This window comes from Rhinolophus ferrumequinum, chromosome 8 (genome assembly GCF_004115265.2).
Source record: "Rhinolophus ferrumequinum isolate MPI-CBG mRhiFer1 chromosome 8, mRhiFer1_v1.p, whole genome shotgun sequence".
Taxonomy (NCBI): domain Eukaryota; kingdom Metazoa; phylum Chordata; class Mammalia; order Chiroptera; family Rhinolophidae; genus Rhinolophus; species Rhinolophus ferrumequinum.
Window position 1 is genome coordinate 1,453,630 of NC_046291.1, and position 16,343 is coordinate 1,469,972.

Sequence of the window (16,343 nt, forward strand, 5' to 3'; positions counted from 1 at the left end):
GAGTATCAGCTGGAGTTCTTCCATTTGTTTGGGATTGTTTCTTTACTTCCTAGTATTTTCCATGATCTCAGTCAGTCACATGGTGTTTTCCTTATGGAGCCTAGATAATAGGTTTGTTTTCTGGGAGCACAGTTTCTCCCTCATTACTCTCTTTTTTCATTATTCTCAAATGTTTATTCTTCTAGCTGAACTATTCCACTATTTTGTCAATTCCCACGAAGTTCCATTGGGATTTAGCAGTACAGTTAGGAATTTAAAATGTTCTTTTGCTACTGTGATTGGGAATTTTCCATCATGTTCTTCTAATGCACATACAGTGCTTAGCACAATGCCAGCCACATAGCAGATGCTCAGTAAACAGCATTTATAATTATTGATTGAATGTTGTTAGTATATCTGAAAGTTATTGGGGTTTTTGTATATTTTTTAATTGGCTACCTTGCTAAACTTCTAAATCTAGATTTTTTTTTTTTTTGAGTCTTTGGGGCTTTTTCTGATCAAAGGATTTGTTTCTCTCTGTTAACCCTGGATTCATTTTATTTTGGAAACATAACACTTCCTGTGAAGGATGAAAGACGCCGTCCTATGAAGCCTGAGGTGGGTGTTACCAGTGTTAGGGCTCACTGCACCTCCCCCGCATTCCCAGCCCCCGTGTTGGAGACCTTCCTTTTACTGGGCAGAATTCTATGGCATTGAGCTCTCGTTATTGTCTGTGAACTGGTCGCCTTCAGCCAGACAGCCCCTCAGGGACCTAAAGACAGACACAGCCGTCCAGGCTCCCAGGTTTCTCTTCCAGAAAAGGTGAGTTCTGTCCACAGGCCCAGCATTTACCATGTGCTTCATGTTCCTCGAGGACCTCTGGGGACTCCAGAGAGGCCTACTGGCACACAGCATTGGGCCACTTCATGCCTCGGGATGAAATTTACTTTTTAATTCATCCTGCCTGGGATTATACCCCAGCACTGTTTCATGTAGCTTTCTCTTCAGGCATGCATCTCTCATTTTGCACTTGTAAAATTACTCTTACATGCATTTTCTCCTGATTATTGCATACTTTCAATAATCTGTGAAATAACGTATCTTAATTTTTATCATCTAAATGTTACTCAGCCACGGGTCCTTTTCACCATATGCAAACTTTTGGTAAATATACTGCTTCCATTGGTGGGAAAAAAAATTCCTAGTGGTAATTTTCAATTTTCTTTAGCTGTATCTTTTAACGTTCTGCAGTTCACCATTCGTTTGCTTCAAAGTTAAGCTATCTTAGGGTAGGCATTTCTACTTAGAATGACCAAGGTTCTTCAGTCATTACCTACTTCAAGATACTTAAAATATTATCAAATTGTGCATTTTCACTTTGAAAATTGTTGTTTTTATCTACCTAGCGACATTTTTTTCTTCCAAGTTTCACTGATCAAGGACGATATTAAAACTAATCTCTGCTCACTTCTAAAAGGAACAGGCCAACAAAATAAGCATTCACACATCTGAGCCAGGCCTCTAGGATCACTCTAAGATTGACAATTGAACTGACCTGCTTTCTGATTTTCTTTTAAGTTCTAGAGGGGTAAAAGAAAAACAACAAAAACCCCCCAATACCCCTAAATTCCTCATTATGAAACAAATAACAAAACACCACAAAGGTGTGATTTTGATTAAAACAGAAATGCTTCTTCTTTTCTGTCCTGAAAAAGCATCTGGCCATAAAACTTGGAAAAGCTAAAGTTGAGGTTAATGAGTGATGAAGGTGTATCGATTAGTGTCTTTTTTTCTTGCAGGACAGTGAGAACTGAGGGTGTCACCGGTGGGCTGTTCAGGCCTTTCCTTTCCCTTCTTTAATCCAGTAGGTAATTTCAGATAACCTAGTCACCTCTGGTAATTTCTCCATTGATTGTTCTTTTCTCATGACCAAGTTCTCAAGATAGCTGATATTCCTTTCCATCTGACCTGCCTGTGTATCTTTTTGTGTAGTTTAGTGTAAGCGGGTCCTTGGTTGGTGTTACCAGGGCCTGACCAGTAGGGACCTTTTGGTACTTGAGGGAAAAAACATCCCTTGAATGCAGTTTTTAAATGATCTACCAAATTCTGCTTTCTAGGAAAAAAGTTGCTTTGGTTGCGCATCAACACATTTAACCAAATTTGAGCGTTAAGATCTCAAGTTTTTTGAGCAGTGGTCACCATTTTTGGTTGTGAAACATCCTGCGAGATTTCCAAGTATCCTGCGAGATATAAGGTTTTATGGAAGCAAAGGAATTATGCAACCCTTTTAATTTAAAATATAGACTCCATGCAGCACTTTTATTCACGTTGTTATAAACAAAACAATTATAAAATCCTGCAATTCGAATACAACGTTTGAAGTCTTTTATTCTATCAAGACTCCCCTCTCCACGGACTCCTGCTATTACCACGTAGGTCTGAACACTGACTGACGAGGGGTCTGACAGCACAGCTAACTGTCTGCAGCGCACCGGAGAATCACAAACTCCGGAACCCCCATGCACTGGCACAGGCTGTCAACGTGGTTTTTCTCGGGGAACACACGGGATTCCTAAAAACACTAGGTGCACCGAGGCTGAGAAGCTGCATCGCACTCTTGTGGAAATGAAACGACCGGGGGGTGGGCGTCGGAGGCCACGCCCACGCCCGCGCCCGCGGGTGGACAGATCACGGTGCCTCCAAGAGCCCAAGGTGTCACCCAGCAGCCTTAAAATGCTGAGCACTGGGGCAAAAGGACCGGTCGTGACCCCCCCGAGCAACTCAGATGCCGCGGCGACTACCGGGCAAGACCCTCGTCTCCACCACCCCGAGCCTGGACTCGCGATCGCAGTGCCCATCCGGAGGGCACCTCGCGCGCAGGTCCCCTCCTGCCGGCGCAGGCGCGGTCGGTCCGCTCCTCGGCCGCCGGGAAGGCCCACCCGCCTGCACCCAGCACTCCGCAGGCCGCGTTCCCGCCGCGGGGCAGGGCGGGGCCCGACGCGCCTGCGCACTATCCCTTCGCACCGCCCCTGCGAATCTGGGCGCACTCAGCAACACATGACCGCTGCCAGTATCCAAAATGGAGGCCACAGCCAGGCCAGGCAGGTTCCCCTCCTCGGTCTCAGCCCCGGCGTGCGCCTGCTACGCGCGCAAGCAAGCGCTGCTGACCGCTGGGCCGGTGCGGGCCAGGTCTTAGGGACCGCCGAGCGGGGATGGCCAGGGCCAGGGTCCGTGTTTACAGTCACTACTCGCCCCAGCTCCCTGCGCTTTCTCAACCGCGAAGCGCCCAGCGGCTGGCGCCTGGAGCGTCCTTTGGTCGCCCCGCCCCCTGTGATTGGCAGCTTTGGCAGCCAATGAGGTCCAGGACGTATGCGGGAAGGCGGGCAGAGGTGGAGCATCTCTGCCGTTCGTAGAGCGTCTGGCCTGGCGGTTGGCGGCCGTGGGACGAGGGGCGGGAGCAGACTGGGCTGTACCCCGGATCGCAGCGGACCAATGGAAGGACGGCCGGGAGCCCAGGGAGGGCGGGCGGAGGGCGGGGCCGAGCCGTAATTGACGAGCTCTTCATTAGAAACCGGGCAGGAAGGAGGGGCCCGCATGGGGAGGTGATGCAAGGCTGTCGCAGCCAATGGCTGCAGAGTTGCCGGCGGGGGGGCGGGGCCGTGGCGACTGACGGGCGTCGGGGTTGGCCTATGAGCGCCCAGCTCGGTGCTGGCGGGGGGAGCAGCATCATGGTTCAACGTGGGTCAATTTTTTGTGAATGAGGAGGGGAGGTTGTGGGGCCGCCGCCGCGGAGCACGGTCCTCGCCGCCGCCCGCGCCGGAACCTGCGCGCCCGCCCGTCGCCCGCCCGCCCGCGCCGCCGCCTCAGCCGCCTGGGCCCGGCGCGCCGCGGCCGCGTCCCTGCTGTCGCCGCCGCCCGAGCGCCCGCCCGCCCGCCCGCCGGCGGTGGTGGTGGCGGCGCAGGCTGAGGAGATGCGGCTCGGAGCGCCCGCCGCCGCTTCCCCGCCCGCCGCCGCGGTAAGCGCAGCCCGGCCCGGCCCGCGGGCCATTGTCCGCCGCCCGCCCGCAGGCCGCCGGCCTCCACGCCCCCCGCCCGCCGCCCAGCCCGACAGGTGGACGCCGGGTCCGCGCCCCCGGCCCAGCCCGGCCCCGGCCCGTGCGCCCAGGCCGCGCGCGGCGCCCAGCCCGTGGGGTTGCGGAGCGCGAGCCGCAGCCTGCCCTGGACCTTCCCTGCAGCCCCGAAACAAAACGACGGCCCGCCGCCCAGGCCGGTGGGGGCCCAGCGCGGCCGGCTCGCCTCCGGGGGGGCGCGAGGCGCCTCCGCCCGCCCGTCCAGGCCGAGCTCTCGGCAGGTGGGCCGGGGGCTCCCCGAGCCCGGCGGGCGCCGTTTATGTAACTTTGTCAGGGCTGTGAGTTTGCAGAAAAACATCCCTCCCGGGGCTCGCGGCTGGGGTGCCGGGCCCGTGACGGGGGTGGGGGCGCTGCCCAGGACCCCCACTGGGTTGCCCGCAGGCTTTCCACAGGCCGAGATGTGGCCCGGTCCTGCCGGAGGCTGTGGGGCGCGTTTCCCGGCGTTGCAAACACACACCGTGGAATTATAAAGCAAATTATCTCGTATTTACATTTAACGCTGAATTATTTGACACTGTTATAGCAGGAGACCGTGCGTACCAGTTGGAAAGGCCGGGGGTGGAACCCACTGTACTCATTTAATGCACATCAAAAATTTGCAATAACTTGCAGCAGCTGATAGGAGTGTTTTCTTTATTGCATGTTGTAAATTGACCTGCTGTGACACGGTTTTCAAATAAAGCGTTGCAGAAATTAAACTTAAGTTATTTTAAAACTAATGACTTTCTTAACTAAATCCTGATTGCATTGCTGTAGAGACCTACCTAATTGCTTGCTGAGAGCAGCTCCGCCCGCCCTCCCTGACGGAGGAAAGGGCCTGGGTACTCACTTTGCTTCCTCTCCTCTCCCCACGCAGGCTTTTCTCTGTTTATTCCCACCGACCACCTCATCGTGGAAGGCCTGGGAGTAAACATGTAAACAGCCGTCACCCAGCGGCCAGCCCAGCAGGGTCGGGGTGATACTGATGGGTTTGCACCTTGGCCTGGTTTCACTTTTTCTTTTGTAATACGATCGTGGTTGCCCGGAGTTTTAATTGCTTCTGATAATTCTGTGCATGATGTTAGAGACCGTGCTGTGAAAGCTGGTTTGGTGTTTTCACAGTCCAGCCAGGAAAGGTGGTGCTGACTGGGGAGAGGGAGAGCCGTTGAATTAAGAAAACTCAGCTGCTTGTACACAAATATACACTACACTACAGCAATTACAAAGCAACAAAAGTTATTGCAGAATTTTGCAGTAACTATGGCAACACAATTACTCTATTATAATTGGAAATGCAAAATGCTACCCTGTTAGAAGTTTCATCAGAATGGAGTTTGGGATATTGAAAATACGTGAGATTTAATTCTTTTTTTTCTTTCAGGTAGCTCCTGAGAATTCTAAAATCTGTGTTCAGTTATCTATTTTTAAGACTGATAAAGCTTTCCCAGATTTTCTACTCACTTGGATCTGTGGCATCTTTCCCCAGAACTCACATTTGTGTGGGAGGGAAGTATTTTCCTGCCTTAAAAACACACACCCTGACACATTGTGAGACTTCTTCAGCTTTCTGTGTTCTGGGCTTTTATTTTAAAGACCAGATACCTTCCTAAAGAGAGCAGTAATCAATCAGAAAAGAAGCAGGGTTTTTGCGGCAGGCAGATGTAACAACACTGTCCTCTTAGGGTTCTTCTGCAAGAGTTGCTGGCCGCAGGGTGCCCCTGGGGTGTGTGTAGGGATGTGTGTAGGGGGTGGATGACTGCAGGCTCCTTGTCGGCCTCGAAGGCCTGGGGACCAAGGACAGATGTGGCCTAAGCAGCCCTGAGCCAGAGAGAATGTTCTGTGGTCAGCAGCTTTACAGCTGTGCAAAAGGAAAACCTCCTTGGGGGCTGTTACTGTAGCAAGATCGACAGAACATGGCACCCTGGCCAGGTGCAGCTGGAGTAGCAGATCTCGACTTCTGGTGGTCAGAACCTGCTTTACTAGGATACCCCTCTTGATGTTTACCAGGAGGACTAGTTCTGGAAGTTTCCACACATTGTGGGGTTGCTGCAGTTTAATTTCGTTATAAGTCTTTCCTTTTAACTCCTGCATATTTATGCCCAGTAATCGACTTCCATTTTCCAGCTTCATTGTGAGGTTTCAATGCAGCATGAATGGCTTTGAATTCTCATCCTTTGATGTTGGGGGTAGCACCAGAGGAAAGGGGACTTGGTGCCGTCTTAATTGCCGGAGCAGAAGAAACATTTCATCACTCCTGCAGAATTTGTCCCTACCATTCTCTATTGAAAACGGCTGGGCTCTCATCACTCCCAAGCTGCCAGGAGTCATAGGTTAATACCTGCTGTGGGGAGTGGGAGAGACACAGGGAGGAACGGGCCCCAGGCTGGGCCAGGCGTTTGGTCCCTGGGCCAGAATGGATGACGGCAGCTGGAGAGACCAGGGGCCCAGCCTACATGGAAGCCTGGGCCGTTGAACCGCGCCCTGCAGCCTGTGAACCTGCCCTTCTCGCCAGAGGGCAAGTCCCTGGCCCTGGGGTGGGGGCAGGGATGGAGTTTGGAGGGGGTTTCTGTTTCAATGGCAGATGGTCAGCATGTGCTGGGGAGTGCACTGGGCTTGGTGCCTTTGGCCTTGACCTTAGAGAGGAAGGTACGGCACCTTCTGGTTCAAGTCCAGTGAGGGCCTGTGTCAGAGTATAGCTGCGTTCTAGCACACCTGTCACGGGTGTGCACAGAGCATTCTAGCACACCTGTCATGGGTGTGCCTGGAGCGTTCTAACACACCCGTCACAGGTGTGCACAGAGCATTCTAGCACCTCCGTCACAGGCATGCACAGAGGATAATAGCACACCTGCCACGGGCGTGCACAGAGTGTTCTAGCACACCTGTCACGGGCATGCACAGCATTCTATCACACCTGTCATGGGTGTGCACAGAGCATTCTAGCACACCTTTCACAGGCGTGCACAGAGTGTAATAGCACACCTGTCACGGGCGTGCGCAGAGCGATTCTTTTGGGGAAAAAGGGCACTGAAGCAAGGTCTGTGAGTTCTTTTCATAAGGTCATGTTGTCTTGGGCTTATGTGGGTGAGGAGAAGGGGTGGCTGGGGCCCGTTTGGGGGTGCACGATGGGCTGTAGCCTCTAGCCACTCGAGGCCCCTCTGCAGCCTGTCTTTACTGACACTCCTCCTCCTCACTTCCTGCAAGGAAGGTCCAGGGCCCTACCCGGGTCGCCTCTGCTGTGACCCTGCAAAGCACCACGGGGACACATCAGCATGTGTATCAGCTAGTGCAGAGAGCAGAATGTCTTCCCTGGTGAGGAGTTGTCACAGTTGTCGCTGCGACACAGAGCACCTACGCCAGGCCACATGCCATGTAGATCCCGTTTCTGTCCCCACAGCCTTATGAGGTGGCTACTACTGTACCCAGTTTGCAGAGGAGGGACTTGAGAAGTGAAAATGGGGCGCCTGGTACCCCCAGATGGGGTGTCACGTCCTAAACGCTGATTTCCTCTCTCTGTGCCTCTGCTTGCAGGCCAGTGATGGTCTTGAAGTTGAAGGGTAATGTCACTGAGTCATTTGGGAGGAGATGGCAGTTTGGAATTCCTTCATGGATTCAGTGTGGAGCTCACCTTTGCTGGAGCTGTCGAGCCGACACCGAGTGTCAGGCGAGCCTGGGAAGGAATTCCGGCCTTGTCAGGCTGCCTTCTGCTCTGTGTGTGGCGTCGTAGAACTGGGAGGGATCTTAACAGTCACGTGGGCCGGGGTTGTGCACCTGTGCTTGGATCTCACCTGAGGCTGTCTGGGGGCAGGTGAGGGCCGTGCAGGACACTGGTGCCCCACGTCATTTCAGCCAGATCAGTTTGGCCTTCCCTGTTTCGTCTGTACAATTACCTTGGAGGTTTCACTGGAAGAAAGCGCTCCAAGGACCAAAACCTTTGAAAAACCACTGATTTAATCTACTCTGATAACACCAAGCCTGAGACCTTAAAGAGAAAATATTGACAGATTTAACAGTGTAAAAGTTAAAGAAATTCTCTTTAGCAAAATGACTCCATAAGCGAGCTTACAAGACAGTGAGAAAAAAATAATACAACATGTTATGCCTGTATGAGCTTCATAGTCAATATGTAAAGAGCTTTTATAAACCAACAAGGAAAGGATGAACATCCCTATTGCAAGATGAGCAAAGCTTATACATGTGCAAATAAATCACAGTGGCTAATGTGAAAAATAGCTTTGGTAGTCGGAAAATTCAGCTGAAAGGAGATCCCATTTATGCTCATCGTGGTAGCAAAGGTCAAGTTTGATAAAACGCATTGGTGGTGACGTTGATTCCTACCTTCTCTGGTTTTTGAGGAATGGAAGTACTAAGTTGCTGTGTAGAAAGCACTTAGCTTAGGGCCTGGCACACGGTAAGTGCCGTGTGTTGGCTATTATTATTTTATTACCAGCTCTCTGGAGAGCAGACGATCATACTTACTTAATTACTCTCCAGAAAAATTTTCTTGGTCAAAATTTGAAGTGGTCAGCCTCCTTGCCCCAACAGTTCTACTTATGGAATATTTATTTTTAGGAAAGAATATGAATGCAGGGATGTCCGACATGCACGGATGTTTTCTGCTTCGTATTCATAGCGGCGGTACTTACCCCTACGCACCGGCTCCCAGACGCCGCCATGCAGCGCTGGGAAAGCAGGTCCGAGCAGTGCCCAGGGGCTCCCTTTGGTTTTTAAGTACTTGAGTCTCTAAAGTGATCCCGGGGGTTCTCGGGGGTGTCAGGGAAGTGGACCGTGAGGGACGGGGCTTGTGTTCTTACAGTGTTGTATACATTTTTGCTCTAAGTATGTAATACTTTTAAGAAGAGGGCTGATATTTCCATCAGGAAAAAAATGCTCTTCAACCCCGTTATTTATAAAGGAGAAACACCAGGTCCTCGGGAAGTTGATAAATATGCTTAGCATTAGAAGAATTCAGGGGGTTTGTTTCTCTGACTTGCTGGTGAGCTCTGAGCAGAACTGGCCTCCTGGGTCTGGGCGTGTCTGGTACACTTCGTGCTACAAATGGTATCCTAAGTGGTCTCGACAAAAAACAGGCCTGTAGCCTTCGTTTCCTCCCTCGAGCCTGTCACGGCTTCCCGTCGTGCTAGTCTAGGTCCCTGGAACGCCTGTCTAATGCTGGCCTCTAGTTACCAGCTCATCTGACTGTACTTACCCTGTTTGCTGCGTGTTGGTCCCTCCCTGCTTGCTTCCTTGCTCGCTGCAAGCCCCTTTGGCCTCAGGGCCTTTGCACACACTGTTCCAGCTTTCTGGAACTACCTCTCTTCATCTCCCTCTTCCCCAACCCCTCAGTCTATGCTCATCCTTCGGCCCCCTGCTGAACATAAACCTAACATCCTTCCTACTCCTTCCTGACAGGACCCAGTTGTGTAATTTCAATAGCTCGTTGTGACATTAGTGGTTCAATGTCACCTCCCTTCCTCGCCGAGGGCTTCATGCCTGCTCTGTGCCTAGTGCCTGGCATTGTAGGTGCTCCATGAAGGAATGAATGAATGAGTCTCTGAAAGAAAGGCCCAGCTTAGGCCCTGGGTGGACAGCCTGGCTGCGGAGTGTTCCTCGGGCCTCCCGGCACCTCGTGTTTCTGCCTGTTGCCTGGAATTGCCTGTTTCCTCCCCGCCTCAACCTGGGGACTCCTTGGTCCTGACTTTGGAGATCACAGCCTTTAAGGAGATGCCCTCAGTACAGGGAGTGGATTCTGGATGCAGCGAGGAGGGAGAGGAAGGGTCTCAAATGTTCTGCTGTCAGGTGCAGCCGGGGCCGCTGTGTGTGGCCAGGCCAGTGCACCGGCTCGTCCATCTGCAGATGGGCCTGGGCCCCGCCGGGTTCCAGGTGGCCAGCCGCGGCTTTTATTACTGGCATTTTCCTGTTTGTTTCTTACTGGAGTTAATGACATAGTTTAATCATTTCTTATTTAACCTCATAATTTTAATGTGATACCTTAATATGGTTGCGTGGAAACATTTTGGTGTCTGCTCTTGTTTGAAAACGCAAATATGGGCCTGTGTGAGTTTACTATTGTTTATGAAGTTTTCCGTGTGTGAGTCAGGTGCTTTTGTTGGACTGACGTTTGCGCCTGAAACACTAACTCAGTTCTTAGGCCTGAGAGTCTGAGCCGCCGGGCTTGCCAGCGAGTGTCGGTCAAATGGTGATGGCGATGGGACTGTGTCTTCCCTGGGGAGGGAGAGCGTGTCATCTGCTTCCTGTGGCGCCATGTGCGGCAGCGGGTCTTTTCCAGACTCTTCCCAAGAGAAGGTTGGTGACACCCCGCCCCCCGCCGGGCATCTCTTTGCTGGGGGAGTGGTGGTGGTGTGTTTGGGGCTGGTGTGTTTGGGGCGGTATTTCTGAACCTTTCTATCTGGTCAGTTTGTTATTTTGTCAGTCTTCCCGGGAGGACTCCCGGCAGAGGCCGAGGCGGGCCCTGTGCCCCCCAGTCTCCATCAGGACTGGCCTCTGCCCGTCGGTGGGGATGGAGGAAGAGGACGCACACAGGTGCACAGGCCACGGGAGCCAAGAGCGGGCTGGGCACGGCCGTGGTCCTTCCAGCCAGAACTGGAGGTGTGGGCCCCCCAGGGCCGATGGCGGCCCCGCCCCCAGGGCTCCGGGGCTGGGGGGCTGCAGTGCTGAGAACTGATGAGCTGCATGGACGCCGGGGTGGCGGCTGGGAGCGCGTTTCCGGGATGGACTTCCCTCTTCTTCCCACACGCCCAGTCTGCTCACGTTTCACAGAGGTTTCTGAGGCTCCTGCTCCGTCTGTTTCCTGCCAGGTGCCGTGTACCTGGCCTCTCGCCGTCTAACCTGCTTGAGGTGACGTGTTTAGGGACAGGGGTGTGCACAGCCCCCCCAGGAGGCCCCCAGCTCGTGGCTGCACTATGGTGCTGACACTGTGAGTGGAGGGAGGGGCGGGAGGGCCCGGCCCTGCGGCCCTGAGACGGGGCCACTTCCTGAGGAGAGGTGGCTGTTTCCTTCCTTCCTTCCTTCCACCTGTGTTACTGAGAACTCTCTTGTAGGTCCAGGACCCCCTGGAGTAGCTGTCAGGACCTGAGCTCCATGCGAGTCAGTGAAGAGAACATTCTGGAAGGGACCGGAGTCAGCCTCTAATCCAGCTGTCAGTTTTGTACATTGGGAGTCAGAAACTGAACCCCAGCCCCACCAAGGCCAGGGGCTTAGAGCGTTGTGAGGAGCTCGGTCCCAACCCCCACGTCTGGGGCTGTGGACACACAGGAGAGCTGCAGACATACGCGGGGCTGTGACCCTCCAGTGCAGGGGTGTGTGGTTCATTAGCGAATGTTAAGAGTATCACCACGCTGGGGGTGGGGCTCAGCCCCCGTGGCCTTTACAGGATCACAGAGAATTGGTCAGGAGGCACTACAGTGGATTAAACCCTCTCTGCTATGAAATTTCCATCAGAGTTTGCACTGAAAAGGTCCTAGTAGGTGGTTTCAGTCCCCATTCTCTGGGAAGCCTTTCTTTGCCAGCTTAAGGGCTGGGTTGGAATTCCTTTCCAGCCTCCAGCTCACAGCACTAGGGCACTGCCTGGGGCACTGACGTTCTAACTTCAGGCTAACGTCAGTCAGTCTCGTCTTCCCCCAGTCGGATTGTTTTCCTTTAACTTTGATTGTCCAGCCAGGTGAGCCCCTCCCCCAGGTGTCAGCTTGGGCAGCAGTCGACCTGCAACCTCCTAAGTCATTCCGACTTCAAGCCCCGAGGAAGTACGGGCTGGGAGGCCTGCCTCACTCTGAGCAGCTGGAAGTGGCCTCCTCTGCCCCCAGTGGACGAGTGTCCAGGTCACCTACCGGCCACCTCCCAGGGCTGGTGGAAGAGTCTGTCAGCTTGCGGGCGCTGCTGTGTGTGTGACTCACAGGCCTGGCCATGGCGGCACTGTCCCACTTTGCCTGGGTGATGCGTCCCTAGGCCAAGGGTGCTGAGATCCCTGGCCGCAGGGTGATCCATGAGCTGCAGCGATGGACATGTCTTGGCAGATCTTCACTGCCCATAGCACTTCCTGGGGTTCTGGAGGAGGGAGCTGTCAGGGACACTGGCTGCAAAGCCAGTTGCAGGTTTCCCTGCCCGTTGCATCTCATTTGTCACTGAAGGCAGGGAGCCTTCAGGACAGAGCGTTCCTCCTGCTGCATTGTGGGAAGGCCACTCCCCATGGCAGTAGTGGCTTGAGGGACCCCGCGTGGCCTGGGTGCTGGGGTTCTGGTGGAGGGGGCTGCAGGCATGGGGCTTGCTCCTGGTGGCAGGGCCATGGGGTAGTGCTCCCTGGGGATGTGGTGGGCACGCCCTCCGTGGTGGGCACACGCTCCACGTTGGCCCCGTAGGTGTGTATGCAGGAGACAGGTGTGGCCATGCTGTAGGACCAGGTGGCCTCTGGTGGATGGTGGAGCATGGAGGCAGGAGACCAGGTTCGTCCTCCCTGGGATGATGGGAAAGACACTCTGAGGGAACCTTTGTGAGCGGCTCTCAGTGTTGAGCGGAAGGCTATTTCGGTAGCTCTCAGCCAGCTCAGGCCTCTCCAGGGCAAGGTGCTGCAGGGGGCTGGTGGGCTTGCCTCCCGGGAAAGTGCAGGTGAGGGGAGGGTCTGGTGGGGCTTGGTCCACACCCTCTATAGAGCCATCAGGGCGGGCTTTTCTCCCCCAGGCAGCTTGCTAGTCCCAAGGGGTCCTGCCGCTGCTCTCAGGGCTGCACACCTGCTGGCTCACGCCACCACCAGAGAGCGTCTTTGTCCCAGCACAAGTCTTGGGTTCACGCTGCTTGGTTTGACTTAGGTCACTGCCCACCTCTGAACTGTCCCTGTGGCCAGGGGTGTGGAATGTGCTCGGTGGCTCAGCCTCTTCCAGAAGCTAGCCAGGGAGCCAGCTTCCTCTGGGTGGGGAAGGAAGGGGAGAGAGGGTGGGTGTTGAGGGGGCCAGCGGACAGCGTCCTGCGTGGGGCCCCTTGCTCTCAGCAGCCCTGACAGCAGCTCCTTTCTCGTGGGCCAACTGTGCTCGGTGCCACACCGAACGCTTCCCAGGCCCGGGCTCATGGAATCCTACGGCAGCCCTGGATGGATGGAAGGAGGGTCCCATCCACAGAGGGGAGAGGGCTCCGCCGGGCCTGGGAGGGAGGCCTTGACCCAGATGCTGGAGCCCTGGCCTCCCTTCGGCTCCGTCTTCCTGGGTGTACCCCGGGCCTGCAAGTCAGGGGCACGTGGCCAGACCTGGCCAGTTGGCACGGTGGGCAGAGGTCAGGGAGATACCTCCACTCTCTTCCGTGGCCGACTGTCTAGCTGGATGCCGAGGCCCTCAGGAAGGGGACGTCGGCGAGGTGGGAGGGGCTGGACTTCCCCACGTCTGGGGGTGCTTCCCGCTGACCTGTCCCACTGCCCGGGCAACCCCAGAAGGTGCTCTGAGCAGGGCTTGAACCCACATCGTCTCCTGCCCCAGGCAGAGGGGGACAGATGCCGAGGGTGTCCTGAGAGGCAGAGGGAAAGTCCGGGCCGTTGCGGAATCCCTACCACCCACGGCTGCCTCTGCAGGCAGAAGGTGCATTGGCCGCGTGTGCTGCGGGGTTGGCTCGGTGGGCTTCCCACCTGCCGGGTGTCAGCCAGCGGTGGTGGCCCAGCTTCCCGCACCTCGGTCTTCTCAGCTGCACTTTGTGCCGGGGAGGACCATTGTCAGGACCAAGAGGGATAAGCAGGAGGCCGGTGACCCAGCTCCGAGACCTGCCTGGGCAGCAGGTGGGCAACACTATTGCCCTGGCTTAGCCTCACGTGCCTGTGGGTTGGGAAGGCCCCCGGCCAGCTTCATCTGCGATGCTTCTTCAGAGCCAGGCGCTGTGCCGCTATGAAAACGATCTGTTAGTCCTGTGGCCCCCTGTGGCTCGGACAGCCTTGTCACTGCCAGCTGAGTGCTGGAGCTGCCATCGAAGCAGAAGCACGGTGGCCTGAGGGTGGGAATTGGGCTCCGTGCCGCGGCCTCTTCCTCTCGCGGCTTCTCACCGGCGGGGACGTGTGGCACAGCTGTCTACCCCCAGGTGGGAAGTGCAGGGCTCGTTCTGGGGTGCACTTCTGGGCCAGACAAGCTGAAAGGGGCCTGGGTGTGCGTCCTGCAGCCACGTACCCGCCGCCCCTTGGCATGTACTTCTCTGCAGGCCTCAGTTTCCTCTTCTGCACCATCGGAACAAAGTGCCCCTGGCCTGGCTGAGCTGTTGTGCAGTGTCCCTGACAGCTGACGACAGGCCTGGCACAGGTGTGCTGAAGAGACGCAGTGGCTATTCCCCGTCTCATGCCAGGTGTGGAGGGCGCCCCAGCCAGGGCACAGGCTGGGAACCTCAGACCTGCACGTTGCCCCCACCCCCAGGGAGGTCAGGGCCTGTCACCCAGGAGGGAGGGGTGGCCCTCCTGGGCGTCGTGTTGGTGCCTGGCGGGCCTGCCTGTATGGCAGGGCTGCGGCTGGAGGTGGCCTCTTGGCCTGGGTGGGCAGGAAGATGTCCCTGCCCCTTGCTGACCTCTGGGGCCACCCCTGCTGCGATCACTGGTGCTTATGGGCAGAGCTGCTGCTCCAGCAGTGCCTTCCTCCTGGCCCTCCTCCTCTCCTCTCCAGCCCACAGTTCAGTTGTGGACGCACAGTCCTGGCGGGCCCCTCCCCCACGGCAGGCATGCCCGCAGGTACACATGCATGCACACACACATACACACGCTCACACGTGGTATGTGTATAACATGAAAACCGGCCCCTCCCGTGATTCCTGTTGGGCGGCTGGGCCGCTCAGTGTTCACACACCACCTAATGAGGAACGGTGGAGCCTCTGGTGACGGTTGGCGTGATGCAATTCTCCCTCCATGGAGTGCAGTTGTCACTCAGTTCCTCATCTCTAAGGTAGTTCCTTTGCTTTTGAATCCTCGGACGTTTGGCTTTCCCAGGACAGGCCGTGGGCTCGGGGTGGTAGAACAGTTGTTTCGTACGTGGGAGCCTGGCAGAGGGGCTGGGGGCTAGGCCCCTGGGGCGTGTGTCTCTCTCCTGGACTCTGACGGGGGCTTCTTAGGAAAGTCCAGCAGCTCCTCCTGCTGTTAGGCGTGCTGGTCCCCTGAAGGCGCCTGTTTTCCTCGTTTCACAGAGTCATGCGGTTCCAGGGCACAGCGGTCCGGTGCCGAGTCCCCAGAGAAGCTGCACTGCAGGCCCCCCAGCCAGCAAGACCGTGAGCAAGGGGCATGGGAGCCATGTCACACGGTTCCTGCAGCGGCCTGGACACGCCCGTGGCTGTGGTGGTGACCCCTCTAGCTCCCTGTTCTCACAGTTTGGCTGTCCGCGCCGGTGGTCACCCAGAACCTTGCTCCCTGAGTCCCTGCTCCCGCCTCCCCGCTTACACCCTCGTCTGACTGTCAGCCTCCTGCTGTCCCGGTCCTGGCACCCCTGCCAGAGGCCATGGCTCTCTGTTGTGGGTCTTTTGCCTCACCCGCGGGGTTTCCAGGGCTTGGTCCAGCCGTCCGTCCCCAGGTTCGTCGTCCAGAGCTACAGGGCCCTGGTCGGTTAGTTTGCTGTGCTCTTGGCCCCGGGCCCTCATGTACGCCGCGTCAGGGGCTTCCAGGCAGCGACAGAAGACTCTTAGTGCCTCTTCGGGTGGCTGGTCAGCTTCCTTTCGATTCCGTAGTGACGTAGGTGTAGCAATGCAACCTCCCTGACCCTGACCTGCTTCTCCTGGCCTTGTAGTGAGTAGGGGGAGCCACAGTGAGGGTCTCTGAGTCCTGGTGTGTCCCTATAGAAATCGGGGCTGGGGTGTGTCATTGTCACCGAGGCGCGGCCCCGCTGCTGAGTGCTGCTGTCACGTGGAGTTGCAGGACTCCTCATAGCGTCGGGTTGAGATTCAAGAAACGTGGCATCCGTGGCCCCCATCCCCACTGTCCACCCTGCCTTCCGGCACCTCCCACCAGCTGGGCAGAGGCAGAGCGCCCACCGCCGGCTGTGAGAGCTGGGGGAGCTCGCAGCCAGAACCCCTGTCTGTCAGTCCTTGCTCCCTGCCCAGCTGCTCGCCCTGCATGCCTGAGCCTAAGGCCGTTTTCTTTGAACGCATGGTGGGAACAAGGTCGGGAGGCCCTGACTCAGGGAAGCCGAGGGTCAGGGTTTCTGCCTGAGGCCTGAAGTAGAGCGTTTGTCAGGGGGATGAGGAGAAGGTTTCCTTCTGCTGCGGGAGGGGGCCTGGGCTTGTGACCGCAGCCTGGGA

At 55.9% G+C, this 16,343-nt stretch overlaps 1 protein-coding gene across 4 annotated transcripts in view; it reads left to right on the plus strand.

Annotated features, from left to right (window-relative positions):
- Positions 1-3,905: 3,905 nt before the first annotated feature.
- HDAC4 (histone deacetylase 4) overlaps positions 3,906-16,343 on the plus strand; it is a 273,484-nt gene continuing 261,046 nt past the window's right edge. For all 4 annotated transcript variants that reach the window (XM_033112069.1, XM_033112072.1, XM_033112071.1 and 1 more), the window contains exon 1: positions 3,906-3,995. The gene's annotated coding sequence lies outside the window, so the exon portion shown is untranslated. The remainder of the gene's footprint in view (positions 3,996-16,343) is intronic.